Below are 25,684 nucleotides of genomic sequence, written 5' to 3'. Positions count from 1 at the left end.
TTGATAATAATAATGAATGTTTCTTGAGCAGCAAATCAGCATATTAGAATGATTTCTGAAGGATCATGTGACACTGAAGACTGGAGTAATGATGCTGAAAATTCAGCTTTGATCACAGAAATAAATTACACTTTACTATATATTCACATAGAAAACAGTCATTTTAAATTGTCATAATATTTCACAATATTACTGTATTTTTTTATTTTATTGTTCTTATCAAATAAATGCAGCCTTGGTGAGCAGAAGAGGCTTCTTTTAAAAAACATTAAAAAATCTTACTGACCCCAAACTTTTGAATGGTAGTGTGTGTGTGTTATATGTAGTGTGTGTGTGTGTGTATTATATATATATATATATATATATATATATATATATATATATATATATATATATATATATATATATATATATATATATATACACACACACACACACAATATTAATATATTATTTTTCTGAAATGGCAATAAATAAATAAATATTAATTATTAGTAATATGACATCACGTGATTAATTCTAACCAATGAGACTGCTGGAACAGCATCCATGAACTGTCATTCCGGAATCGACTGGTGACGCAAACAGGTAAGCTTTTTATATTTCTATAGTAATTTCTGAGTTTTCTATTAAAATTAGTGTAACAGGTCGAAATTGTAATGAATTAATTGATTGGAATTAAATTACACCCGCTTTAGTGGTTTATCTGATGAGTATATTATTTAGCTTGCTGCGTTTAAATGTTATAACGGTTATAACGGTCGACTAGCCGCTCAGACAATTCATTTTCTGGTAATCTGAGGTAATATACTTTAAAAACCGTATTAATTCATTACCTTGAATTGTTTTACATCCATTTCGGTGTTAATTTGATTTATTATTGTTTTTCCGTTGCTATTTTACGCGATGACTCGACCGAGCTTGTTATGATGGCCGGGCTGAGTTGTGTCTTTGTATTAAAGATTTAAACAGCGACGTAAATACAATAACTAAGCTGCACACCCTTATTAAATCTCGTTACATAAGCTACGGCCATATTACTATCATGTTATCGTGACCTAAAAATAACAGATTTTACAATAACTTTGTAACGTTACGCGTTGTCTCATGCACAAGCTGGCGCGTGCACGCGCGGGGACAGAGAGTGAAAGAGAGAGATAGGACTCATTGGCCTATATTCACCAGAAAAGATAACTGTCAAATTAAATCAACCATCTGTAATATTTAATTAATTATGAAAAGATATAACTGAAGTAAAACATTTAGGCCATGAAATAAATCACTAAAATGTTAATGTAATAATTTATCTTGAATGTGTACATTTAATCAGCACGTTCATCATACAAAGCAATATTTAACTAATATATTTGTTTATTTTTCTCCCTCTTCCTTGTGTGTAATCAGATCATTGGTTCTGCTCTGTAAGTACTGTTTGACTCAGTCACACATTCTCAGTTTTTGCATTGTAGATTTGTCATGCACATTTACAAAAACTTTCTTTGCATCATATAACTGTATTTTCATGAAGATTTTGCTTATGTTATCTGTTAATATTTCGGGTGTCATTTTTTAAAAATGAGATGATCCTCACTTAAATGGCAAATACTGTATGTTAAATTGCAACTACTTAAATGGTGAATATTTTTCAGTACAGTGGTGTCATATGTACATTCTCAGATGTTATTATACATATTCATGAATACAATTTTTAAACTGGCTTTATACCATTAAATGTTGTTTGTCCTCTCTCTTTTCAGTATTTATTGCCATCTAGTCCTGTTTGAAGAATTAACTGTGGCTCCAGCCATTAAGCAGACCTGAACCAGTTAATGAAGGTCTTCAGGATCACCAGAAACTACAGGCAGGTGTGTGAGAAAGTTGGAGCTACATACTGCAGGACGTTGGTCCTCCATGACCAGGACTGGACACCACTGTTGTAAGTGATCGATCTAGCAGTCAATCTGGATCTCTGAAAGTCATGTTCAGAATATATTGTAGGTATCTCAGCTCTGGCCCTCGAGAACCACTGTCCTGCAGACCTGGTCCAATATGCCTGGGGCCGTATTCACAAAATGTTTTATCTTACAACTAAAAGTTCTCCTAAATAGCAGTAAAAATTCTTAGGTAAGAGTTTTCACTTAAAGGATTAGTCCACTTTTAAATAAACTTTTCCTGATAATTTACTCACCCCCATGTCATCCAAGATGTCCATGTATTTTATTCTTCAGTCGAAAAGAAATTAAGGTTTTTGATGAAAACATTCCAGGATTTTTTTTCCATATCGTAGACTTCAATGGACACCAAACAGTTGAAGGTCAAAATTAGTTTCATTGCAGCTTCAAATTGTTCTACACGATCCCATACAAGAAATAATGGTCTTATCTAGAGAAACCATCACTCATTTTCTAAAAAAATAAAAAAATAAAATTTCATACATTTTAACCATAAATGCTCATCTTGAAGTAGCCCTGCGTTCCATTCGGAAGGGCTCATCCCATGCCCTAATTCCTTTCAGATGGTTTCCCCTTCGGAGTGAGAGCTTGAAGGGATGAAGGGTTTAGGGGTAAAAAAAACCTCTTTTTTTGGAACACACTTCTGCGTCATCTTAACGAGACAATCAAGGAAGAGTAGATTGTGCAAGCGGCGCCCTTTGTTTAACGTTAGTTTATTTATTTAGGTTTATTACACCATATTGTATATTGTGTCTATGTATTTGAAACATTTGAATGGACTGATAAAGGGAGCTGTAAAGTATTTTTGTTGAAGTACACTGTCGTTTTGACCATAATAATTTACTAAATCTAACTCGTATAAATATTACAATAGTACAGAAAAATACTATACATACATTTATAGGTAAAATCTCCTAACCTCCTGTACCCATTCTGTGACGTCAAACAACTTTCCTGTGCAAAGGATCATGGGGGCCTGAAGTGTCCATCAGTTGTACCCTTCGAAATCCTTCATTCCAAAGAGCCCTTTGAAGTGGCCCGTTTTGAGCACTTCGGTTTGGAACGACCCTTCAATATGGCGGCCATGATTGTTTTCACTTCGGAGGGCGATATATCCTGTTTGGAACCCACTGTATCTCTTCTTCTTCTTCTCTATTTGAATTCCAGCAGTGTAGACACTGCTAAGTGTATTACTGCCCTCCTCAGGTCAATGTTTGAACTAAATTGTCATATACAATATGCTAGTTCAATAGTATATAACAATTAGTTCAAACTTTGGCCTGTGGAGGGCAGTAATACACTTAGCAGTGTCTAGACTGCTGGAATCAAATAGAGAAGAAGAAGAGAGCTAGTTCAAGATGAGCATTTAAGGTTAAAACTTATATAATTTTCTTTTTTTTCAGAAAATGAGCGATGGTTTCACTAGATAAGACCCTTATTTCTCATCTGGGATTGTGTAGAACGCTTTGAAGCTGCAGTGAAACTAATTTTGACCTTCAACTGTTTGGGCTCCATTGAAGTCCACTATAAGGAGAATAATCCTGGAATGTTTTCATCGAAAACCTTAATTTCTTTTCGACTGAAGAAAGAAAGACATGAACATCTTGGATGACATGGGGGTGAGTAAATTATCAGGAAAAGTTTATTTAAAAGTGAACTAATCCTTTAAAACCTTTTCACAAAGCTGCTAAAACCATTTCAAACAGTGAGAATTCTTAAAGGTCCTGTTTTTCGTGGTTTTTTGAAGCTTTGATTGTGTTTATAGTGTGCAATATAACATGTGTTCATGTTTCGCGTGTAAAAAAACAGTATTTTTCACATAATTTACTTATCTGTATACCGCTGTTTCCACTGTCATAAAAACGGGCTGATGACTTCCTTGTTCTATGAAGTCCCTCCTTCAGAAATACGTAACGAGTTCTGATTGTGCCAGCGGTTCCTGTGTTGTGATTCGACAGCAGCTTAGCGCACCTTGCCCGGAAATGTCACGCCTCTTACCATAACGTGTGCTGCACATAGTTTTACATGTGGATTATTGTGGTGTCGTGCCGAATGAACACAAAAGACAATAATTCCCGAGAGACTGAACTCTTTAATCTCCACAAGCAGCGACAGAAAAATGTACAACGTTAGCACTCACTCAGAAGAGTACCTCATACGGAAAACAGCCATATACATAAACATAGTCCCCTCTTGTGGCCATTATGTGCACTGCAGTCCAACATTAACTATTGCAGTAAGGATACCGCAATTATAATTTTCGGGAACCGAGGTAAACATAAATTGTAACCATTGATCTCTAAGTACAGCGTCCCTGGGAAGGCCAAACAAAGATGATTGGACTGCGGGATGAAAATAACAGCGTTTCGACGACATGGCGACAAACACACTCTACAAACGCAACTCTTGCTCTTCTCCGTGGGAGCGCAACAAGACCACGCCCCCTTTTTTGTGTATTCCTGTGGGCGGAGGTTAGTCAAAAAACTGTTTTAGTGACGTCATTAAAGAAGGAAGTAGAGGGATGTAGTCCAAACTGGCCGTTCGATGTAGGCGACTTCTGTTAAATAAAATATCTCGCTTGGCATTGAACTTTGAGCTTTAAAATTTTACAGATTTTATTTATACTCTAACAACAACATTACACACTAACTAAAGTTTGAAACATGGGATCACGAAGAACGGGACCTTTAAGCTAAGAGAAAGGGTGTAATTGACCTCGTTGCTATGGATGATGTCATCACACTTATTAACTATGCACTAGGGGTTGAACTGACTAGTCGACTTTAATGCTCTGCCGTGACACTTTAAAGTCCCGGTAAAGTCAATTCTGAGAATTGATTCTAAACACATTATAAATGTGACAAATGTATTGCTGCAAAAACATTACAAAGACTGAACTATGTAGTACTGAATTGTGAAGTTAGAGTGTTAAACAATTTTTCACCAATTCTGTGCTCAGGATTTTTTGGGCTAACACTATATAACTGTCTGACGCACTAGAGTAACCGAGCATGGCACCACCCCTAACGCTACAGCAGCTCGCCCGCTTAATCTCGAGTGTTAATACTGTTAGTTATACAGCCTACATTTTGCTAGCTAGTAATGCCTTCATCACGCAAATGCATATTACCTGGTTGCGATAATATACAAAAGAAGCTTGTTCTCCTTATTTAAATTTCCTAAAAAATGATGATATGAAGAAGGGGTGGATTAAATTAGTCTCTGCAGTGATAATTTTACACCGGAGAGTTTTACAAACTTTCATTAGACAGCTGGGATTCACTGACAATCTGCCGGACAGAATCTCTCCCATCCCGGCCTTCATCCTCCCGTCTCACGGCGCCGTCACCTGTCGACTCGACAACAGTCGGCAGTACGTGCCCACCAATGAGTGTATGTTGCCTTGTATGCGTAATTAGTAGGCAGTCCACAGTAACTCTACTAAATTGTGCAACCCTCTAACGTGATTCTTTTGTTTATATGCATCAGTGAGTTTGACTGATTAGACAAATAAGTTGAGGCGGCAGCTCTCGCGAGTGGGTGTGGTTTCAGCGCCGACAGCGGACACGCCCCCAGCGTTTGAGAGCAGAGAATACTGCAAATTTTTTCAAGATTTTGATAATTTATTTAATTTACTTGGCGTTTTTTTTTAATCATTCAAATTTGGCTGGGTGGTTAATAGCACATTTTACTGTGGTGTGACAAACTCAGAACACAGACTTTAATAGGGATTTACAGGGACTTTGAGCTTGACGTCGACTAGTCGCTGGTCCTATAGAGGGCGCAGCAGCATAAGAAATCTTTGATGTTCACATTTACGCTTCGTTTCCAAAATGGTTATGTTGCTACAGCCTTCATACTGTAACCGTATCAAAGAACCTAAAAAAAATATGAAAATAGATATTCCCAAATTTTTAATATAGGCTATAGGGAATTGCACGCAACATATATGGATTTGTTTTTAATTTTGTTTTTAATGACCCGCATCGCAAATAAAGTGACAATTTCTTATCCCGCCCCAACCCGATCTGTGGGGTCCGTGGGTTATGAGACGACCCGCGCATCACTAACCTACAACTGGAGAAGGTTAAATAACAGATGACTGTCATGCTATGAACCTGACATGAGTAATGGATAAAAAAATTCAAGATCTTGAATCTGCTCAAAGTACACCCAAATATGTTGGGTGAAATAATGAAGTTTGGTCAACAACTATGTTCTTGCAACTTCTTTGAGAGTCCCATATAATATATAATGTGGATAATCTCGTGTACTGGTAATGTGGTTTAAGAGGTACATTGTCCTAATGAATTCTCCTTCTTTTTGCAGGTCTAAGCCAGCCACAGTGGATACAGTGAAGCCACAAACACAGTTCATAGTTCTTGTATTTCTATTACATATTAAGTAATAAAAAAGATCATGTTAATAATTTTTGTCAGATGTTTATTTCCAGCTGGGTTTAGTAAAAAAGATGGTCTTGATCCAAGTATAATTTTGATTTTAGTTGCATGTTCTTAATTCTTTGCAAAACACAACCTGAACAGTTAGCTAGTGAAAAGTTTGTGTGCAGTTTATATCAATTAAAATTATATATTCTTGAGCGTTTTTTTTTAAGCCACAAGGACAAAACCAGTGTATAATTGTTGTAATAATTTAAATTATTTAATTAATCAATGGCCTAATTAACAGCTACCAGTTAAACATACAAATCAGAACCAATACAAAAACGGCAATGGAAACCATTAAATATGTGCAAATAAAGACCAATACAAATTTGTAATGGAACCATTAGAACCAATACAAAAACTGTAATGGGAACCATTAAATATTTGCAAATAAAGACCAATACAAATTTGTAATGGAACCATTAGAACCAATACAAAAACTGCAATGGAAACCATTAAATATGTGCAAATAAAGACCAATACAAATTTGTAATGGAACCATTAGAACCAATACAAAAACTGTAATGGAAACCATTAAATATGTGCAAATAAAGACCAATACAACTTTGTAATGGAACCATTAGAACCAATACAAAAACTGTAATGGAAACCATTAAATATGTGCAAATAAAGACCAATACAACTTTGTAATGGAACCATTAGAACCAATACAAAAACTGCAATGGAAACCATTAAATATGTGCAAATAAAGACCAATACAACTTTGTAATGGAACCATTAGAACCAATACAAAAACTGTAATGGAAACCATTAAATATGTGCAAATAAAGACCAATACAACTTTGTAATGGAACCATTAGAACTAATACAAAAACTGTAATGGAAACCATTAAATATGTGCAAATAAAGACCAATACAACTTTGTAATGGAACCATTAGAACCAATACAAAAACTGCAATGGAAACCATTAAATATGTGCAAATAAAGACCAATACAAATTTGTGATGGAACCATTAGAACCAATACAAAAACTGTAATGGAAACCATTAAATATGTGCAAATAAAGACCAATACAAATTTGTAATGGAACCATTAGAACCAATACAAAAACTGTAATGGAAACCATTAAATATGTGCAAATAAAGACCAATACAACTTTGTAATGGAACCATTAGAACCAATACAAAAACTGTAATGGAAACCATTAAATATGTGCAAATAAAGACCAATACAACTTTGTAATGGAACCATTAGAACCAATACAAAAACTGCAATGGAAACCATTAAATATTTGCAAATAAAGACCAATACAAATCTGTAATGGAAACCAATACAAACCAATAAATCCTAATGGAATGTGCCCAAAACACACTACGTAATGGAAACCATTTTGTAATGGTTTTAATGGTTAATGGCTGATGGTTTGTAATGGTTTTGTAGTGGAAACCATTAGGATTTCTGTAATGGTTTCTATTTTTTTTTTCAGCAGGGTTAGATGCAAAACTAAATTGTAAGAAACGCTTCAGATTATAATGTTTTAGTTGACTGATGTTATGATTACTAACTTTATATATTTGAATCACTTGTTTTTTCAACCCGGCCCGCGATAGACGACGTCATCGCGGATGACGTCATTACGTCGGAGCGTAAAAGAACCGGTGAACCGGTTTTTTCAACCGGTTTATTGAATCGAACTGTCCGAAAGAACCGGTTCGCGGAAGAGAAACGAACTTCCCATCACTAATGGATAGATGGATTGATAGACAGACAAACAGATGGATAAGAACAAATGCTTTAACTTTTTTGTTTAATATTTTTTTTTGTTGTTGTTTTTTATTTATTATTGGTAACACTTTATAATAACTGCACACTATGAAGCATTAGTTAAGCATTAGTTAATAGTTATTCCATCACTTATAAAGCATTAATAGACATTAGTAAGTAGTTTATAAATACAGCTATAATTGCTTTATTCTTGATTTATAAGCATATCTATAATGTGTTTAATAATTGTATTTTCATACTTTATTAATAATCAATTTATCATTTCTAAATTAAGAATTACATTATTTACAAACCAGTTATTTAGGAGTTGTCAGTAGTTCATTTAGTAAGTGTAAGTAAATGATTAATAAACTATTTAAACATTCATTTATACATCTTATTATTTAGACACATAGTAATAGTTACTTAGTGTGTTAGTAAATGTTTTATTAACACATCTTCCTACTGCAATTCATGATTAATTCAGGTAGTTATAAAACATTTAGAAGTAGTCAGTTAACTATTTTTTTGAGCTCACCTAAAGTGAGGACTATTTATGCTTTGTAAAGCTTTTATAAATGAGATTTAAAGGTTCAGTGATCTTCTGCACTGCTGTTCTCTAATGTTTTAAAGATAGTACCGAGGTAGTTTTGACACTAGGAATATGTTAATAAAGCATTTATTAACACACTGAGTAACTAATACTATATGTCTAAATAATAAGATGCATAAATGTACATTTAAATATTTTATTAATCATTTACTTACACTTCCTAAATGATCTTATGAACCACTGACAACTCCTAAATTACTGGTTTGTGAATAATGTAATACATCATTTAGAAATGATAAAATGATCATTAATAAAGTATGAAAATACAATTATTAAACTCATTATAGATATGCTTATAAATCAAGAACAAAGCATTTATAGCTGTATTTATAAATGGCTTACTAATGTCTATTAATGTTTTATAAATGATGAATTAACTATTTACTAATGCTTAACTAATGCTTCATAGCGTGAGTTATTCTAAAGTGTTACCTTATTATTTAAGTACAGGAGATCTTCAGAAAAATACTTGGTTACTCAATCACCAAGCATGACAGCGGCTTATAATTTTTTTAGCATAAGAAAATGCGTATTGGTCAATGCCAAGACCATAGACCTTAAGGATGAGATTACATTTACCGATGCTCTGCAAAAATTTGCTGGTAATCTGTAGTAGGAATCTGTTTGAACTTCAGCTTTGTGCAAATGCTAAATGTTCCACATTGCTTTGGCTTGTATTCAAGTTGGTCACAAATTCTCTGCACTGACGAACAGAAAGCTGCTTGGTTTGAAAGTGACTTCTGTGTGAGTAATGCTACATGTCTATGCTATTGTCAATGGGTAATGGACCTTTTTTCCCCCACTAAATTTCACTGAAATTTCCCTAATGAGATTGCACCTTTAGTCAAGGGCTACCTTATTATTTTGTGCTGTAGTTTAACAAAATGCCATTTGTTCAGCTTTCCAAAAAAAAAAAAAAAAAAAAAACTTTCAGTGGACAAAATCTCCATAAAACATTTATGAAAGTTGTGAGTTTTGAAAATGATGTGATCTAGTACCTTTATACAGTACACCTTTTTACAGACTGCAGTCTATCCCTCACAGCCTAGTTTTCTTTTGCATAAAATTCAATATAGCTTCTGTCCTGACTGAGAAATTCCATCCCACTGACTGCCAGTGAAAATTTCAAATATGTTAGAAGTTGTTTGAGAGTCAGCAGGGCCATTAAATCAGCACTGAGTGGAGTGAATGGGGCTGTTAACACGCAGCCAAGCGAACCAGCTCTCTCTGATTTTGAACCACAATGTAAATGAAGCTTATTACTGAGAATTGGCCAGCCTTGGTCAATTTTTAAAGTTTTCAGAATTCAGAATGAGATTGTCAGGTGTCCACTAGGCCTAGGAGACAATAGAGCCAGATTTGAAGTTTAAACTGAATGCATACATTCAAGCAGTTGATGTGGGATTTCACTGACTTTGAGTTCTCTCCATCCAAGCCCTCTGTGCATCTATGTCTAAACCCACACCCTCAGGCCATCTAACAGAGATGGAAAAAAGGGAAGAAGTTCTTTTGAAATCCTAGTAAAGGACCTGTCAGTGTCTTGAGGAGTATTTGTCCTCTCTGACCTGAGGCATTCACATCTAAACAGTTTGGCATCTCACCTTAAAACAGAGTTCATTTGCTCATTTTGTTAAAAACACAATCTATAATTTTTGCACTAGTGTTACCTTAATCCCAAATAAACTTTGTTCTTGACAGATATAGTACAAATGTATGGGTGAATCCTGCAAACATTGTCAACAAATGACTGGTACAATATCTAAAGAAGACCAAAAAAAATAAAAAATAAAAATAAAAAATAAATAAAAGAAAGAAAGAAAGAAAGAAAGAAAGAAAGAAAGGAAGAAAATGCAAATAGAACTCCCCCCATTTGACCCCCCTCATTCGAATTATGTAATGTAAAAAAGCCTATACTCATTATACTATACCCTATACTAAAAACAAACAAACAAACAAACAAACACAAAAACAGCATTTCTTTGTAAAATTCACCCTTATTTGTTGTATGAACACAAAGATTATAAATATGTAAAATGAAGAGAGATCAGAAACATACATGTTCTTAGAAAACATGTCAGCCTGCTGATAAGTTCAAGTTTAAGCTGATCAGTTATGAATTAGCAAATGATGTAATCATGCAAACACTTTTACATAGATCTTGGAATACAGATCATTTATTTTTGCTAATATTGTTTCTGCTTTCCTTAACATAACTGATTTTAAAATACACTTTTTATTATGGTTTTCTGAAAAAACAAAAACAAATATGATACATTTTTCTTTACATCATTAATAATTATTTTAATGGCTTTGCAACGTTAGCATTATAAGTAAATATCATGTATGTAAATACTTTATGGTACACTGTTAACAATTTCCCTGTATTTTTACAGTACAGTACTGGCAGCAGGGTTGCCAGCAATGTACTGTATTTCGCTTTACAGCAATGTACTGTAATGCAATTTTACAGTACAAAGAACAGTACTGTATAACTACATAACAGTATTTTACTGTTTGTAATTTGATCAATTTTTACTGTATTTTACTATATTGTATTATATAGTTATTTCACTGATAAATATTACTTATAATCATTGCTAATAATGATAAAATATATAATTATATAATACATAGGTTAGAATAGTATATACATACTATAGTTAGTAATATTACAATAGTACTATACTACAGAATAACATTACAAATCAAAAGGCAAACCAGAGTAAATTTAAAAAATGTATTTTTATTCAATCAATATATTTAAACATTTCAAAACATTTCAGAATTGTCACCATCTTTCGCCCCATCAGCAACGGTCTTGGTACAGTGCATCAGAAATTTGATTTATCTTAAAAAGTGAGCAAAAACAACAAGTGTCCCACAAGATTCACCCCAAACTGAAGTGCACGTGGATGGCTGCAAACAGGCCACAGTCCCTCAGTGTGAAGTCTTCCATTTAAACACAAAGGACCGAACGAAGCTGTTGACATGTGGGTTGATGGCCATCACTCTGCACCACCGTCCTGGTCTTCTGCTCACTCCCTGTCGGGCAGTACATTTCTTTCCTTCAATGCCAAAACTGTAACAAAGTCAAGGCACAAACATAAATACACGTATTACAAAAACTGTTATCCACAGCACCAATAAAGATGAACAGACAGTGTAAGATAGAAATGTCAAATGAAAATTCTGTAGCAAAACAAAATGCAACTTAAAAACTTTAAAGTGTAAAAGGTTGTATTATTATGGCTAATACTTACAAATACGCTTCCTTGTGAAAGCAATGCACTTCCCAGGATGCAAAGACAAGTGGACCACACTGCTGGAAGAAATCAAAATAAATGTTTATTCATTGATGTTGCTTGTTGGGGATAGGCTAACACATACACTGTTGCCACATGCATTTCATATAGGCCTACTTCAATAATACATCTAGGTTAGTAAAATATTATCCTTGACCTTGCTGAATATATTGCCATGGCATGCATTATACTTGCTTTGTTGTCTAATAGATAATTATAAACGGTGATAAAGGTAATTTATACCCCAATTCATATTTTTTTTTATAATCATAATCGTTTATTGTCATTACAGTCACTATGCTACAGAACAGGGTCTTCTTGCCCAAACAGATGCAGTAATAATCTGGCCAAGTTAACAATAGCCAATCTCTCTGACCCCAAACCACCCATTTACAGTACGTTTCAAATGAAACTTAAGTATTTTCGATCTGGGCCATCTTTTTCCATGTTTTTGTGCCTAAGCACTAACGTTAACTGAAGACCGCGGCCGCTGCAGCCGTCAGTGGACGGCAAATATAATACGTTTGAGCTTGTGTGCACCGTCAGTGTACGACTATAAAAGTGCTTGTTTTTCTCACTGACAGGCTCGAATCGGACAACATTATGGAAAGGATCCCCACAGGAATATACTTTTTTTTTAATCGCAAGATCCTTTTTGTTTAAACACAAACGGCCGTCTATCGATCTCCCAGCAGATTCCAACTTCGCGCGCATTAGTAAAACAAACTTCGTTCAAACTCGACAGAAACGAATTAAAACTCACCAAACCCGTTTCGGTTCGTCTTTCCATGGTTCAAACAATCATCGACATCGAGTTTGGTAGAAATAAACCCGAAGCTAATTCACTGAGTTAGATTTTAAAATGTCAGGAGAGCAGCGGGGCAAAACAGCGCGTACACATCTAATAACGGTGTTTTCGACTACAGCTAGCAACATTCGCTGGCTAAATGTGCAGTTTCATTCCAGAATAAAAACGATACACTTTGTAAAAACCTAATAGTAAAATTAACTTACCAAACTTCCAGAAATACACCGTTCTGCTTCTCCAGTCACCAGCGGCCGTGTTCTTCTGTCTGTGTGATGTGACGTCAGGTGGCGCGTTATTTACAGCAATCCTGTATTATTGCCTGGTATATTACAGCCAGGTTACAGCAGGGTTACAGCAACACTAAAATGTACTGTAAAATATTCCCGCTCAATCAAAATTACCCAGAATGCAATATAAATTACAGTATTTTACTGTAATATAGAAATATGGTACTGTACTGTAGGTTTTTACAGTACTGTGCTGCAAAATCTACAGCGACATTTAACAGTGTATTATACACATGTTAGGCCAGGCTTAAAATGCAACACTCATTTTTATACTATATGTAACAGATGGTTTCTGATTTCTTTAAAGTTGAAGACCCTGCACTATTAAATGATGTTGGAAGAAATTGCTTATAGTCCATACTTATTCTAAATCCAGGAAACTGTCAGGAAATTTATATTATAACCATTTCTATACATTCTGATTGAGGTGTCTAACGGCACCTAAAAGGCCATTGATTGGTTATGTTGGCCATAGAATTCTGACTTTAGTGTTTGAAATTCTTTGTTATTGGACTTTAAGTGATCAAGTGAAAGGGGTGGCAGACAGTGATATGTGACCTTATGACAATCAGCTAGCTACAGGCAAATATATAACGCCTTACATAAAGGCTTAGTTTCTATTTTATTTTTTTTTTTACTTTTGAAAGGCCAATAGCAAAAGAAGTAGCTCTAACCCTATGGAATGTCTAGACAGATCATGAAATGTCAAGTTTTCAGCATTTGTCATGGCATTTCTGCTCTGTCCAACAGAATGCCTCTCTTCTTATTTTAGATCTTAAAGTGCTTGTTCTTGAAAGATTTTTTTATTTTTTTTGCCTGAAGAGGTCAGATAAATTTGTGCTTCACAGATGCACTCATTGATTTTAATCACATCTGAACCAAACATGTCTCTGTTTTTCTTGCATAACTTGATCATCTAGAGCAAATTGTCTACTTTTGTTCAGTTAACAGGGGTATCCTCAGAGAAATCGAATCCTGGCCAGATTGGAATATCAGCAATTGTGGTATATATTATCACAGTGCTTCTCATTTATTTTGACCTTTGATACCATAACTGAAGCTAAATGTCTCGTTGCATTGCTTAATTAATTGTGAATTTAGATCTATTGACTAACTTTGAGTACTTTGGTGGTTCACATAATGCTGGTTTCCAGTGTAGTAGAAACATCAGGTATGATGCATATCAGGCATGACCTTAATTAATTCCTTCTCTTAATGTTATACATAATATTTTAAGTATTTTACCTAAATAAGTTTTGATTATTTCAATGGGATTCATGATGTACATTCAGAGCGCAACCTCTATAACACCTGCAATAAGATCAGAATCAGCACATAAAACCACAGACATATTACTCAGTATTGTATTACAGCGGTCTGAAGTTTGCTTATGAAGATTGCATTTGGCCAGTAGTTGAAAGGTTCTTTCTTTCTTTCTTTCTTTCTTTCTTTCTTTCTTTCTTTCTTTCTTTCTTTCTTTCTTTCTTTCTTTCTTTCTTTCTTTCTTTCTTTCTTTCTTTCTTTCTTTCTTTCAGGCATGAGATGACAGAAATACTTTCAGGCTGACACAAAAGCAGAGCTGTGTTTGGTTTTGGTTTTGGAGGTTGATTGGCATTATGTATTTCTCTTTTCTTGGTAATCTCTTGCAATTTCTGTCTCTTGGAAGTGATGGTTTGACCAGATACAAGTGGTTTTAAATAACTGTATTTGGTCCATCAGAATCCAATGCTATAATTCTCTCCTTCAGTAACTCCAGCAAAGGCCTTACAGATTCTTTTCAGTCTGTAATCAAAGATAATATTTGTTCTCTTCATTTCTGCCTTTTCAAGTATCAACTTTCAGAATGCTAAGAAACACTTGACTGCTGTGAGAGCCAAAACAAAGTTTAAATTGCAAACAGAAGGGGGCGCTAGCAGGCCAGAAGTTCAGAAGTAGCAGATAGAATTTCAAAACATGAGAGCTGAGCCAGTACTAATGTGAATTAGCTGTATTAGCTATATTATGTTCCACTATAGTGTACACTTATTAAGTTTAATTTTCATTTCCATTTCAGTTTATATATATATATATATATATATATATATATATATATATATATATATATATATGTGTGTGTGTGTGTGTGTGTATACATATAATCAGTCTATCTGAACAACATGGGAGTGAACAAATAATGATATAAATTTCATTTGCATACTAAGGTGTTATTTAAGTACTAGTAATGAAAAAGCTCATGATGGTCCTCATTATGCTTTTGGCCTGAGATAGGATGAGATAGGAGGCCTATTATATCATAAATAATGATGTCAATTTCATTTTCACATAAACCTGTCAATCAGTCTTGAACAGCATCTTTGTGTTCCCTCTGCCAATAGCCCATGGCAAAGAATCCTAAGGAAAGTATAAAAAAGGTTAGTTAGCACCAATAAGAAGACAAATTGCCATTGTAAATTTTGCTACGGTAATGGCTGGTGTTAATTTTAATCCCTAGGCAAATAATCAAGTATCTGCAGGAAACTCTCTCCTCAAAGATGCCAAAAGTTAAAGGGTCATGAAACCCCCTGTTTTACCCTGGTCGTTCACACCTCAAAGCTCAAAAAAGTCTGTTAAAATGGGCATGTAAAGCTCTGGAAAAGTGGGAGTGTAGAGGGGGAGAAGAGGGGAGAGAACAACCAATGAAGCACAGACATAGAGCACACTCATTATACAGAATAATGAATATTAATATATGAGCATGGAGAAAATGACAACAAACTCCCAAGCACAAGGGAGAAATGCAAAAGAATATTTAATAGGGCTAATAATAGGCTACTTTTATTACGTTTACGAGCACTGCAGTCTCAAAATACGTCTTTTGACTATTAGAATAATCATGTCATAACGTTCAGATAGGCTACACCACTGTGTCAGTGTCCAGTTTGCACATATAATTCATTTGAAGAAGACTTGATGGAATATGTGTGCATAACTACACCGTGCTGGTTCATGTTTGGTGCAGGAGAATGTGTGAAATAAAAACTTTAAACACAGATACTTTATTCTGTATGAGCTATGTGCCACATGGCTAGTGTTCTTAAACAACGCGAAGCTCCGCACTGAAACCAATCATTTCACGTGTATATCATAATAACAATCGTATTTTTCATGTGTTCGTATTCAAACTCCAGTTCTGACTGCATTGTGGGCAAAAAACAAAACAACACTCATGTGCTGTTGTGCTGAGGGAAACATACATACAGCTCGCGTGTTTATACGCAGCTAGAGCAGGCAGAAGTGAATGAGCCGCACTTTTGTGACATTTGAATTCTCCGCTGTAATGCGATATCACGTGAACATATTTTCCATTTGTGCTGGTAGATTACAGCAAAACAATCCACATGCACCCAAACCTCTGCTCTGGTCGCATCTCAGGAAAACACGTTGTGTTGTAGCACTGAGGAAACGAACACCAACATATCTGAATGACAAGAGACCGAGGCGAGATAAGTGATACTTCCTCATGCATAACACCGCAATTATAATCTTATGCATACTACAGCGCAGTGATTGTATTAAATGAGCTTTATGTCATGAATATATGTCGAGAAACGGTCTACGTCAGCATATTTGACCATGCCCATACTTGGGCCAAAAGTAGGGTAGACCAGGTACAGTTGGTACACTTTTTGCTTTCACCGTTACCACACCAAAATTATGGGACTGAAAAGAAGTGAAACGAAGTGATTTTTCATATGACATTTCTTTTACTTGTCTACTAAAATATTATTAATAATTAACATCCATAAGTAGGTCATATTTTTCACAATTAGCACATAAACACAAGCTTTTTTGTTCCAACTGTACCCATGTCAAAAACAGTCAGGTACAGTTGAAACAGTACCCTAGTACAGTTGAGACACCCATCCGGAATGCTGTAAAGCTGCCTAACCAATTCACTACAAATGTAAAATACCTTTAAAAATGAGAATTTAACCGTTTTTATTTCCATTTAGTATTTTATTTTATTATTTTGTTTAGTTAAAAGTAGTCCATTTGTAAAACATTGTGCAGTAATGGCAAACAGTGATACAATATTTAATTTTAGGCCATAAATTTAATATTAACAGTTGAAAAGTTGAGTAACAGTAAAACAATTGCAAATAGCAATAATAAAACAGATGAAATCTATTAATTTTAATAGATTAATAGATCTTAATAGAACTTACATTGTGCAACTAAACTGCATGGGCCGCAATAGGATTCTATGGTGTGGGTATGTGTCTCAACTGTACCCCGCTGACCACCTCGAACATTTCTCTAGATTTTACGATGACCTTGTATGACACAAAGTCATGCAATATGTCAGTGTTTAGAGCACAAAATAAGGTTTACGAAAATGTAAGTTAACTTTAACAGTCATGTAAGGATGAGAAGCTATTCAATGTGGAAGCGACGTGGTGAAGTGAAAAAATTACCTTAGAAAAAAACTTTTGCCGATATCTTCGGACTGGAGAAGCGCATGTACTTCAAATTTCACACGATTGAAGAGGGCGATAATATGCATGTGCTAAGAAAATTTCACAGATCAGACTTGTTGTAAACGCAAGTTATTTAAGGTGTTTCAACTGTACCCTATAACCAACTGTATCTGGTCTACCCTACACAATTACGTCAGGTTTTGTGACGTTGCTCCGACTCAGCTTTTCAAACCGAAAGACAGAAATCGCTCTGAAAAATGCAAAAATAAAAATTTTTCACTTATGAATAACATTAATGAGTACCTTTAGTGTTTTCAATGATGTGCAGCCTATATATATCTGTTTACATCTCAAAAAAAGTGTTTTGGGGTTTCATGACCCTTTAACTGTCAGACTCCAAAGCACTGCAGCTCAACCTGCTTTTCAGATGTGTCATTGACTGCAAGAGATGAGAAAGCTTTTATGAGGTACCACTTCTCTCTTTCTTTCTCATCTTTCTATCTTTCATTCTTTCTCTCTCCCTCCTCCTGTCATCTTCTCATTGTTTTGGTAAATTGAAAGGAATTGAATGATGTCAGGAAAGTAGTTGAAATAAATAAGCGCTGTGTTGAACATGGGGTTACAATCCCTTCAAATAAACGGCATCAGATGACTTACTGCAGCACTCTGGTCTGGGCTCATTGTGTTTGAGACTTAATTGCTATTTCAGAGCATAATGAATTAGAGTCTCTGTTTACAGATAACTTTTTATCTCTGTGTTAATTGCTAATTGCGCTGACTGGCTCCCCACCACAAAGTAAAGAGGAAGAATATGGCCTTAATTAGCTGCTTACACAAAGCAACCTGCTTGTGTTTATGACTGGAATGAGAAGACGCAGTACCGCACTGAACAGCATTAGTCACGTATGTACTCTTGTGAGAAATGGATAGGAGCATTTTGTTAGATGTGAGGATTATTTTATGAAATTAGATGGACCAACTATTTGTATAAAAATGTTATGTGAACATATTTAGAAAATGAGAAACAGTATGAAGTGATTTCTGAACATGCTGCATCATTTGCATAGAGTATTGATTGTTCCACAGGATATAAATGCATTGAGTGTATGAGAAGGAGTGGAGCAATGCAAGGTCAGATTGATTTGTAACTATGGAAATGAGCTCTACATGTCTTATTTTCACCCTTAACATCCAGCTGTCAGTCACTTAGGCCAAAAGCAGAGATAGGAGGAAAATAATGAGGACCATCATGAGTTTTTTCATTGCTAGTACTTCTTTTACACCATTCCATCACACAATAGCTTGCCTTAGGCTTTCTGCATAGCTTAAATTGTCCCAAATTAACCTCTGTCTCTTGTGATTGACAAAAGCAACTCAAACAACACGTTTAACGAACCACGTAATGGAAGTGGATGAGATGACAAATTGTTTGTAACACACAGCCATTCAGACCAAATACACCTCTTGACTGTGTCAGATTGATAACTGGCCTTTACCACTTAACTCTTAAAACTAGTGATTAGAAATTAACAAACCAGTATACAGGGGAGACCAGGGCTATTGTTAGACTTCTGACTAGCACAGAGCATCACCATAAAAATGTAAAAAAAAGAAAATATTATCGAATCAAAATGGTTAACTCTATTCCGTTTACAAATAAATTGCATCTAAATCCAAAACACTGCATACTTTTTACAATTATATGACATCAACATCTGTAACACAACATACTATAAGGCATACGGTTCACAAATATTGTAAAATGTAAACTATATTATTGCATAGCTTTATTTATATAGTTGGATATACTGTACAGTATATCCAAGTTTATCTGGTAACTTTAACCAACTTTATACAGTAGCCTATAGTCACCTAAAGAAATATATAGCCTAGTCAAGGAACATAATTAGAACATTATTTTGGCTGTACAGCAGCTATAAAAGAAAATATTGTCATTTTCCAGCTTAAGTAAGTTCAGTATTGATTCATTCTGATATAAAAAAAAATCTTCATTTATCTATACAGCAGCTCTGGAGAAAACAGTGATGTCCTCGTCCAGCTCAGTTCAGTTCACATGCAATGGTGTCAATGCAGGCAGATTAAAACCATTGGTCCCCAACTAAGCAAGCCAGAGGCAATGGTGGCAAGGAATCCAAACTCCATCAGGTGACAAAATGGAGAAAAAAACCTTCGGCGAAACCTTGGGGGCCAGTTCTCCTCTGGCCAACAAATGAACAGTGCATGATTATGATTCAGGCAGCACTACAGGTCAGAAGTCAGATAGGGATAAGAACAAAAATATAAAATATTTAATCCAGTTCCATCTTGCTGAAGATCGGATTCATCCCGCTGGTATGGAAATGGGTTTGTTGGGATCTGTGCCACTGGCTGTCGTGTCAATGAGGCCTTCACAAGGGATGGTCCAGCTGACACAATTTCTGCCGACACTTCGGGGATGAATTGTGGTCGTGTTAAGTCCTCCATCTGATCTAAATATAGCCCAGATCCAGCTGACTACGGTAAACCTCGATATATACATTGAGACTAATATTAGTGTAGATGCCATTCCTCTTATGATGTAACAAGGGGTGCTTCTCAATATCCCTCCTCGTTTCCTCGCTCCTCCGTCCTCTATCCTATGAAAACCAACCAAGCTCAGCCATTTTGAAGGACATCTCAATTCTCTAATTGCACCATGAGGAGGTGAGGATCGGAGCGAGGAGGCTTCCCGAGGAGTCATGAGTGAGGATACACAGGTGCATCCTTTGCGGAAGGCATAAATTCTCCTCCCCCTTCACATCTGTCACAATAATTTAAATGTATGCTTTACTTTTACAGATTTAATAAACTTTACATCTCACATATTTCTACGGGGCATCATGTTTTATTAATATATTATATATTTATTTTTTAAATAACCAAACTTTAATAACATGTGGGCAGATCCCTCGAGCGCAGTTGATGACGCTAAAGGGAGCGAGGATATATCATTTCACTTGATTAAATTCCTACAGCCTCGAGTCTTTTCCTTGCGTCCTTCCCTCGCATCCTGAAGGGGTGGAGCTAAGACGCGAGGAAAGGAAGCAAGGAAAGGAAACAAGGATGCACAAATAAGAATTGAGAAGCACCCAAGTTCATCAGGTGTTATAGACAGTGGAAGGTTACTTTGGAAATGTAATAGGTTACAGATTACAAATTACCGTATTTAAAATGTAATAAGTAGTGCAACTATTTCAATAACTTTATTAAAGTAATGTAACAGATTACATTTGACTTTTGTTTATTTTAAATTTCTATTAAATTTTGAACTTAAATTTTAATTAAATTTCTAACAAATGTTTTAAACTGTTAATCTTTTTTCAAACATTTAAACCAGGCAGGATTAACCTTACAGTAGTACTCATCACTGATTACTGTCAGACTTTCAAAATCCTTCAGCATTTGAATTTGTCACGTGTATATTCTGTTTACCTCAGTTCCGTCATGTCTGCACCTGTCCTTGTTAGTCCCTGATTAGTTACTTCTCCTTCACCTGTTCTTGTTTAGTTCCCTCATTTACCCTTTTATTTATACTGCCCGTTCTGTTCAGCCCTTGTCTGTTTCACTATTTGTAAGTGTTGTGGAGTTTGCAGCGCGTTTCACTATTTGTAAGCGTTGTGGAGTTTGCAGCGCGTTTCACTATTTGTAAGTGTTGTGGAGTTTGCAGCGCGTTTCACTAATTGTAAGTGTTGTGGAGTTTGCAGCGCGTTTCACTATTTGTAAGTGTTGTGGAGTTTGCAGCGCGTTTCACTAATTGTAAGTGTTGTGGAGTTTGCAGCGCGTTTCACTATTTGTAAGTGTTGTGGAGTTTGCAGCGCGTTTGTCTTTTTGTAAGTTTTGTGGAATTTGCAGCGCATGTGTTGTCAAACTGATGAAGATGTTTTCTTTATTTGCTGGTGTTTTTTCTATTTACATGTGTTTTCTTCATTTGCAGCACGTTGAGCTCTCTCGGCCACCGTACTTATGTACTGAGGTTTTAATTACATTATTTTAATATAGTCAATCAGGAATTAAAGTGGGCTGGTCTAAGGCTTGAAACTCCAGGGCTGAAAATGAGTCCCACTCCGGCCCTGGTGCACGCTCCTCAAATCGCAACTGTTTAATGGATTATTTCAAAAAGGTAATAAAAGTTTCAATGTTAAGCATAAACCGCAAGAGTTTACATGTTCAAAACAATGCATAGTTTGTATAATATGCTAATCATCTGAGCTGTTTTGCCTGATTGATTACAGGCATTCAGATAAATAGGTAACATAAGGATACAGTAGAGCAAACACGAGCAAATAACCTATGCTAGCCTTGGCCAATTCAATGTTTTTCTCTTTGATGTGTTTAGCTTTTTTTATTTGTGAGGCTTTAAAATGTATTTGAATAGTATGATTAGTCTTCTTTGTCATTCACTGACTACAATACTGTGTTGACAACAATGCTTGAAATAAACCTCTCTGTGGCCTAATCAAAAGTATAAAAGCTAGCCCGGTCGGTGTGAATATTCTGTATCATCGTTAATTTCTTGATTATTTTGTAGATAATAGCCAGTGTTTTCCAGCCTCCATGTACCCTTTATCAAGTTTAATGTTTTCTCATATTTTATGGGATATTATTTATTTATTTATTTATTTATTTATTAAAGAATCATCATTAAAGTCACACAAGTAAATGCACACTTATTTGTCACTTATTTTTGTTGCAAAGCAACATGGTTGGAAAAAGTCTCCAATATACTATAGTATTGTATTATTATACTATAGGATTGAAGGGATGGGCCACCCAAAATCAGTGACCTGTTCCAAACCAGCATGACTTTTTTTCTTCTTCTGTGAAACACAAAAGAAGACATTGTGAAGAACATTGGGAACCAATCAATATGGGTGCACACTGAGTTTCATTTTATATACAAAAAACACTGACACATTTCTGAATATATCTTCCACAGAAGGATGAAAGTCACACAACTTTGAAAGAAACTTTTGGTCAGCTACATTGCATGCATTTGAAAATTTAATTCAGGCTGGTAAGCTATGTGTACCAAAGTTAAGCAAACAAATGAGAAATGAGTTACCTTCGTGGTAGTCTTGTAGTAAATATGAGTCTCCCACAGCAACAGATAATATTCCAGAGAATAAAGCATCACCCATAATAGAGGCAACTCTCTGCACAAAGAGTGTAAGTTCGTTGACCCCTGTACCACTGCCTGTTCTGCCAACACTTTGTTGGTGCGCAGCAATTCTCCGCTTAACTTCCACCTTTATATCAGACCATTTCTTTTTAAGGTAATTTACAGTGCGATTTTCAGATCCCACCACAATGATGGCGTCAGCCAAACTTCCACTCATTTTTTCCTTTTGTTATTAATTCCAGAGGACAAAGTTCCAAATAAAATATTTTTTCTTGTTTCTACCTCCGATAGTAGCACATTCAATTCACTTTCCGCAAAGTTGAATTTCTTGCTGCTTGCTTTTGCCATTTTCTTGCTGCTTACTTTTGCCAAAGTGGACTCATTGCCATATTAAAATTGTGCTTGTGCATGTGCGCTCATTTTTACGTTAATTGGGATGAACAAAGAGAATATGCATGGGATCCTGCATACGCAGAGATTCATACATCTGATTTTTTTTTTTTGTGCGTACACACATTTACAGCTTTGTCCGTACACAAAATGTTTTAGTATGAATTCAATACAAGTCTTTGTACATGAGGCCCCAAGTCCTTGGCAGATCTTAAAATTTGAAAAAAATAAAACGAATGAATAACAAAACATGACATAACACACCGTGTTATTATTTATTTAACAAAAACTAGGCCAAAATGGAAAACCCATGGGTGACAAAGTTAGGACACCCTTACTGTTAACATAGGAATTAAGATGGTAAGTAATGGTCAGGCACTGCTAATCAAATACCTTTGATTAACTGACCATCAGCAAGTGTGATCACCTCTATAAAAGCTGAAGTTCTGGCAGTTTGAGCATCTGGAGACTTCAGGTGCATGCTAACACAATGACAAGGAGGAAAGACATCAGCAATGCTTTTAAAGAAACAATTGTTGCTGCCTGTTAATATGAGAAGGGTTACAAGGCCATTTCCAAACAGTTTGAAGTCCATCATTCTACAGTGATTATTCTATAGATTATTAAGTGGAAAACATTCAAGACAGTTGCCAATCTCCCCAGGAGTGGACTTCCCAACAAATTCAGCCCAAGATCAGAGCTTGCAATGCTCAGAGAAATTGCGGACGACCCAAGAACTACACCTCAGATTCTACAGGCTTCAGTTAACATGTTATATGATAAAGTTCAAGACAGTACAATTAGAAAAAGATGGGACAAGTTTGGAATGTTTGTAAGAGTTACCAGGAGAAAGACTCTTCTCGCTAAAAAAACATGGCAGCATGGCTTAGGTTTGCAAAGTTGCATCTGAACAAACAATAAGACTTCTAGAACAATGTTCTTTGGACAGATGAGACCAAAGTGGAGATGTTTGGCCATAATGCACAGTGCCAAGTTGGCCATAATGTGCAGTGCCACAGTGAAAACCAAAAACAGCATATCAGCACAAACACCTCATACCAAAAGTCAACCATGCTGGTCGAGGGCTGATGATTTTGGGCTTGTTTTGTAACCACAGGTCCTGGGCACCTCACAGTCAATGAGTCGACCATGAACTCCTCTGTATACCAAAGTTTTCTAGAGTCAAATGTGAGGCCATCCATCCAACAGCTAAAGCTTGGCCAAAATTGGGTCATGCAGCTGGACAATGTTTCGAAGATCACCAGCAAATCTACAACAGAATGGCTGAAAAAGAAAATAATCAAGGGGTTGCAGTGGCCCAGTTGAAGTCCAGACCTCATCCTGACTGAAATGCTGTGGCAAGAGCTGTGCATTAACAAATGCTCACAAACCTTAATAAACTGGAGCAATGTTGTAAAGAAGAGTGGGCCAAATGATGTGAGAGACAGAAAATGATTACTTCAAGTTTTTATTTTCCAAATGTTAAGATCTGCCAATCACTAGATGATTTTTTGTAATGTCCTAATACAGACAAGCATGGAATACAATAGGGTGTCCTATCTTTTTCACATGACTGTATGTATAATTTCCAATACCAATTAAAAAATAATATTCTTTAAGTAACTGCTGACCTATATCCAAGAAGACTGTCATCAAAACAAAGCCCCAAATGTGCACTGTATTCTATAATCAATTAAATATTGCAGTGTTATAATGACTACAAGATTAGAAAATCATTTACCTTGGTATCTTATGTTAATTGCATTTATTTGTGAGTCATTAATTCTTCATGTTAATTCTCTCCATGGAAGCTAGAAAACACTGGTTATTATCTACAAAATAACCAAGAAATGAAGGATGACACAGAATATTCACACTAGCTAGCTTACATTTTTATTAGGCCACAGAAAGATATATGTGTAAATATATATAGCCTAGAAAGTGTGCAAAGGGTGATGCCACTCATGTTGTCACTCATCTTCAATGTGATCTCACAAAGTTCCTTTATAATCATTTAACCTTTGGCGCTGTCCAGAGTGCAAACAAATACTCACTGGAAGATTTGCCACATCTGTTTCACCAATATACTATTATTACAGTTTCAACTGAGGGTGTTCTTGCTTTTGTTTTAGGGTGATAGCACCCTCTAGCACTCCCACAAACTTGAGCCTGCAACAAGGCCTTGAGATCTATAAACTATAAAAGTTTTGGTGATTATGAAATGAAAATTGGCCAAACATACTTTCTCAAATTAAAGGGGACCTAGTATGCAAAATTCACTTTTGCATGGTGGTTGGACATAAATGTGTGTTGGCAGTGTGTGTACACAACCACCCTATAATGATAAAAATCCAACTTCTTTTTTTTAATCCCCATAAATCATAAGCAGTGTCTCAAAACAAGCCATTTGCAGGTTCCTGACAATGTGACGTCACATTAACAACATCAGTTCACCGTGAGTTGTACATAGTCCGCCATTGCTGCACTGACAAGAACGTCTCCCAAATGTTTTAGGTGTTCTGTAGCTGGATGGATTAATCCACATA

At 35.5% G+C, this 25,684-nt stretch overlaps 2 long non-coding RNA genes across 2 annotated transcripts; one reads left to right on the top strand and one right to left on the bottom strand.

Annotated features, from left to right (window-relative positions):
• The first annotated feature begins 535 nt into the window (after window positions 1-535).
• On the top strand, window positions 536-6,460 carry LOC125275253. The gene is made up of 4 exons (XR_007186414.1): window positions 536-588; window positions 1,405-1,421; window positions 1,758-1,936; window positions 6,282-6,460. It is a non-coding gene; the product is annotated as an uncharacterized LOC125275253 (long non-coding RNA).
• A 4,999-nt stretch (window positions 6,461-11,459) lies between these two features.
• LOC125274579 lies at window positions 11,460-13,460 on the bottom strand. The gene is made up of 3 exons (XR_007186279.1): window positions 13,053-13,460; window positions 11,997-12,058; window positions 11,460-11,815 (listed from the first exon to the last, which is right to left on the bottom strand). It is a non-coding gene; the product is annotated as an uncharacterized LOC125274579 (long non-coding RNA).
• Between the last annotated feature and the right edge of the window lie 12,224 nt (window positions 13,461-25,684).

This window comes from Megalobrama amblycephala, linkage group LG9 (assembly GCF_018812025.1).
Source record: "Megalobrama amblycephala isolate DHTTF-2021 linkage group LG9, ASM1881202v1, whole genome shotgun sequence".
Classification (NCBI taxonomy): Eukaryota; Metazoa; Chordata; class Actinopteri; order Cypriniformes; family Xenocyprididae; genus Megalobrama; species Megalobrama amblycephala.
This window is presented reverse-complemented; position numbering and strand designations above follow the sequence as displayed.